Here is a 6,000-nt window from a genome sequence, read left to right as displayed (position 1 = left end):
TCAACACAATCACCTAAAATGTATCGCAAAACAGATTCCAAATTTACATCCCCAGGCACCCATAATGTTGCTACTTGGCAGAGACCTCATCATAGTCCATAAAGTGCGTAAACAAATTAACGGCCCACACGACTCTCCATATGAACAAAACCTTGATTTGGGCTGGGTTATAGTAGGCAGTGTCTGCCTTGGTAAGGTCCACAAACCAGACACAGTAAACACCTTCTACACTAATACACTGGAAAATGGACGAACATCCCAAAATTGCACCTTCATTTGAAGACACAGCATTTCTTACAATCATGGAACTAGTGTTTTACAAAGATAAAAATAACAGTTGGATGGCTCCCTTACCCTTTAAGACACAGAGACGTCACCTGCCCAACAACAAGGTTCAAGCTCTTAACCGGTTCAGATCACTGCAGCACTCCTTGAACAGAAAACCAGAGCTGAAAGATCACTTCTTCGCATTTATGCAAATTATATTTCAGAATGAACATGCAGAAGAAGCACCCCCGCTCAAACCCGAAGAGGAGTGCTGGTATCTAACTATTTTTGGGGTGTATCACCCGAAGAAACCTGGACAGATCAGAGCAGTCTTCGACTCAAGTGCTTAGCATGATGGCGTCTCTCTTAACGATGTCCTCCTTACGTTTTTGCCAGGACTCTTTTGCTATCACAGCTGACATCCAGCAGATGTTCCACTGCTTCCTTGTCAGACCAGACCACCGGAACTTCTTACATTTTCTGTGGTATCAAGACAATGACTTTAACAGAGACATCAGGGAATATAGAATGCGTGTGCATGCTTTTGGTAACAGTCCTTCCCGTAGCTATCTTTGGACTGAGAAAGACTGCGCAAGAGGGAGATGAGACCTTTGGAGGAGATGCTAGAAGATTCGTGAAGAGGAACTTCTACATAGATGATGCATTAAAATCTCTACCTTCAGCTTCGGCTGCCATTGATCTGTTCAAAAGGGCACAGCAGATGCTGGCACGCTCCAACCTCAGGCTTCATAAGATCGCGTCAAACAATGCAGAAGTCATGGCGGCCTTCCCCTCAGATGACCATGCCAGCGACCTAAAGGATCTAGATCCGGGAGTCGACAATCTCCCCATGCAGCGAAATTTAGGTGTCAGTTGGTACCTGAAGAACGACACATTCACATTTCAGGTGTCTGATGAATACAAACCCTTTACGCAATGTGGAGTCTTGTCTGAGAATATGTATGCACAATGCAGAAAAGCTGAAGGCCACAATCAGAGCAACCTGGGCTCTCATTACACCTGAGCAGTGCCACAGACTGATCAACTCCATGCCACGCCAAATTGCTGAAGTAATTCAGGCAAAAGGAGCCCATACTCACCTAAAGAATTAGGAACACCATAATAAAACTGTGTTTGATCCCCTTCAGAACTGCCTTAATTCTACATCTGGCATTGATTCAACAAGGTACTGAAAGCATTCTTTAGAAATGTTGGCCCATATTGATAGGATAGCAGACATGGGGACTTGTGACTTGGTGACTTGGACTCGAGTCGACTCGAGTCGCTATTTTTAGGACTTGAGACTTGACTCGGACTTGGAAGTTAAAGACTCGGGACTTGACTTGACTTGAGACACGATGACTTGAATGACTTGAGTATTAATCACATCATGTTTTCATTTTGAATATAAAATATATAAATTATTTTTTTAAATAAAGTTGATTACTCAGCTGGAGCGCAGGCTGAGAATAGCGTCATGACTGGATCAGGACACTATTATCAGTCATGCCCTCTCTACCTTACACACACCACGCCCACTTAAATCAGATATCACATCACATCAACATGTCAGCCTGAGAGGTACCGAGGGTCATTGCTTTTGTATTCAATAGTTCGCGCCTAAAAACGCGTGGAAAACGCTAGTCGCGCCGCTTTCTACTTCTTTCCAAAGCGCTCGGGCAGAAGTGCTCCTGGGGCGTCTGTCGTTGCTAAGCATCCATGACACGCTCTCTCTCAATGAAGACACGGAAATTTCAGCAAAGGATAAATGGATTTGCAGCACTAAAAATCGCTCGCAGTAGCTCTGCTACTAAATTCATTTCAAAATGGCAATCCATACAGCTATGAACAGCTGTTCCTTCATCTTAGCTGAGCTTTCAACGTTGATACGAGAAAGGATGAAGCTGATTGGTTAGTTATTGTCACATGACCTGCGGTGCGCTTGCGGCATTCTGAAAAGTTTAGATGTTGAGCGCGTTGTTTCCATTATGAGCACGTATACCGCGCGCCTACATTGGAAATAACGAACTTGCGCGCACAAAAGACATGATGTGAACAGCCCCTAATGATCCGCTAGCAGGCCGTCAAAAAAACGCATTCCAGGGGCGGCGCTAGGGTTGGGCTAAGGGGGCATATGCCCCGAATATTTTGTTACCTTGTCTTTCTCATAGAGCAAAACAATTAATCAGAAAAACAAATGTAGCTGCCGCGATTACCCAATCATGACAAGTGCATATTACATATATATATATATATATATATATATATATATATATATCTATATATATATATATATATATATATATATATATATATATATATAGATATATATATATATATAGATATATATATATATATATATATATCTATATATATATATATATATAGATATATATATATATATATATATATAGATATATATATATATCTATATATATATATATATATATAGATATATATATATATATAAATATGACGTATTTTCAGTTGTTTCATACTTTTTTGTTATGTACAGTACAGACCAAAAGTTTGGACACACCTTCTCATTCAAAGAGTTTTCTTTATTTTCATGACTATTGACTATTGTAGAGTAACACTGAAGGCATCAAGGGCTATTTGAGCAAGAAGGAGAGTGATAGGGTGCTGCGCCAGATGACCTGGCCTCCACAGTCACCGGACCTGAACCCAATCAAGATAGTTTAGGGGTGAGCTGGACCGCAGACAGAAGGCAAAAGGGCCAACAAGTGCTAAGCATTAGAGGTCTTCACAGTGCACCCAAGACCCGTCGACCCCGGACCTGACCCGGGTCCGGGTCGGGTCCGAATCTATTACCTCGGGTCCCGGGTCTGTTTAACATTGTGTGTAATACCCGTGCGATCGCCGATCGGAGTCATCGGACTCGGAGAACATCCGGCCATTTTCAAAGACTGCTTGTGTTTTTTGTAACTTGCAACTTGTAAAATTAGGAAAAGAAAAGAGTGAGGCAAAAAAAGTGATCTCTCTCTCTCTCTCTCTCGCTCGCAGACTCAAGAGTTAATACAAGTGCACACACGGTAATGCTTGCAGACTTGACACACTCATGTTTAATATATTTCAAATCAGCAACATAATCTGAGGTGAACTGTCACATGAATGTTTTCTATTACGCTCAAATTGCGTTAAGGCATTTTAGGTTGATAAAGCTAGCACGCATGTGCAGTCATGTTTCTATGGCAAGCTGTGAGGGACACTTCGACCGCCAAACCGCGTTTTACATTTTCTCCCATTTTTATAATATTATAAATGAACCGTTTAATCTTAAAGTTTTAGTGGTTCAGATTCAGACTCGATGCTGAGCAGAGAGCACAGACAGAGATCAGATGATAGTAAATAAATAATGTCAGCGGCCATGGCATTGCACGAGCCATCGTTATTATAGTTCAAAAGGCAAACAGTGTAAGTTATTATGCGAATTAACTCGAGTCAGAATGTACATGTGCACAGTAGCATTTGTCATCCGTCACCGTGACATCAAGTGGACTTTTGAAGCTGAAATAATGAGTGGATTCAGCTTGGACTTGGAATAACGAGAGGAATAACATGAATAACTTTCTTGACGGAGGATTGTAATGCATCACAGGCAGTCAGGTACAAGGAAGAGAGACCGAGGCTCTTTAAATTAGGTAAGACAAAAAGCTGTATTCTTCGCAACAGGTTTATTGACTTGTAATAGCAATTTAAGGTGGAATATGTCAACGTCGGGTCCAGTCGGGTCTGTGTCTTCCCAGCGGGTTCGGGTCCAGATTTAAGTAATATACGGGTCCGGGTCGGGTCCGGGTAGGCATTTCTCGGATCTACACGTGTCCGGGTCCAGCTTTTGAAATAATAGACGGGTCCGGGTCGGTTCGGTGTAGTACATTACGGGTCTCTGTCGGGTTCGGGCAAGAATTTTTGGACCCGTGAAGACCTCTACTAAGCATCTCTCGGGGAACTCCTTCAAGACTATTGGAAGACCATTTCAGGTGACTACCTCTTAAAGCTCATCAAGAGAATGCCAAGAGTGTGCAAAGCAGTAATCAAAACAAAAAGTGGCTACTTTGAAGAACCAAGAATATTACATATTTTCGGTTGTTTCACACTTTTTTGTTATGTATATAATTCCATATATAATTCCACATGTGTTAATTCATAGTTTTGATGCCTTCAGTGTGAATCTACAATTTTCATAGTCATGAAAATAAAGAAAACTCTTTGAATGAGAAGGTGTGTCCAAACTTTTGGTCTGTACTGTACATAACAAAAAAGTATGAAACAACTGAAAATACGTCATATTTATATTCTATACTCTGAGAGAGAGAGAGATAGAGAGAGCGAGAGAGAGAGAGAGAGAGAGTGTGTGTGTGAGAGAGAGAGAGAGAGAGAGAGAGAGGAGAAATGTAACAGTTTAATGTTGTATGTAAACTGTGTTTGAGAGAGAGAGAGAGAGAGAGAGAGAGAGAGAGAGAGGTGTTCAGAGAGGAGTCTGTTGGATGTTTAGTTTTATGGACTCAGTGTTGAAAATGTAAAACATTTCAAACACTGTTGGCAGAAGTGAAAAATAAATAATTTTAGGAAGTTACAATTTTGTTTGATTCCATGATGTATTTTACTGAACATGAGTATTTACAATGCAAATCCAAATTATTTTAATTCACTGACAGTTACTTATATCTTGTCTTTTAACTTTATTAAGATCAGATTCTGCAGGTAAAATAACAATATTAAGGTGACTTGACTTGGACTTGACTTGACATAGCTTGTGACTTGACTTGACTCGACTTGCGCAAGAAAAAAATACTTGGGACTTACTTGAGACTTGAAGGTTAAGACTTGAGACTTACTTGAGACTTGCACATGTGTGACTTGGTCCCATCTCTGTAGGATAGCATCTTGTAGTTGATGGAGATTTGTGGGATGCACATCCAGGGCACGAAGCTCCCGTCCACCACATCCCAAAGATGCAGAAGTGGTGACTGTGGGGGCCATTTTAGTACAGTGAACTCATTGTCATGTTCAAGAAACCAATTTGAAATCATTTGAGGTTTGTGACATGGTGCATTATCCTGCTGGGTCAGAAGATGGGTACATGGTGGTCATAAAGGAATGGACTTGGTCAGTAACAATGCTCAGGTAGGCCGTGGCATTTAAACGATGCCCAATTGGTACTAAGGGGCGTAAAGTGTGCCAAGAAAACATCCCCCACACCATTACACCACCACCAGCCTGCACAGTGATAACAACGCATGATGGATCCATGTTCTCATTCTGTTTACGCCAAATTATGACTCTACCGTCTGAATGTCTCAACAGAAATCGAGACTCATCAGACCAGGCAACATTTTTCCAGTCTTCAACAGTCCAATTTTGTTAAGCTTGTGCAAATTGGACCCTCTTTTTCCTATCTGTAGTGGAGATGAGTGGTACTGGTGGGGTCTTCCCATCCGCCTCAAGTTTGTGGATTCACAAATGCTTTGCTGCATACCTCGGTTGTAACGAGTGGTTATTTCAGTCAAAGTTGCTCAGTCAAAGTTGCTCTTCTATCAGCTTGAATCAGTTGGCCCTTTCTCCTCTGACCTCTAGCATAAACGAGACATTTTTTGCCCACAGGACTGCCGCATACTGGATGTTTTTCCCTTTTCACACCGTTCTTTGTAAACCCTAGAAATGGTTGTGTGTTACAATCCCAGTAACTGAGCAGTTTGTGTAATACTCAGA

Source organism: Carassius auratus, chromosome 17 (genome assembly GCF_003368295.1).
Source record: "Carassius auratus strain Wakin chromosome 17, ASM336829v1, whole genome shotgun sequence".
Classification (NCBI taxonomy): domain Eukaryota; kingdom Metazoa; phylum Chordata; class Actinopteri; order Cypriniformes; family Cyprinidae; genus Carassius; species Carassius auratus.
The sequence above is the reverse complement of the archived record's forward strand: the minus strand, read 5'-3'. Positions refer to the sequence as shown.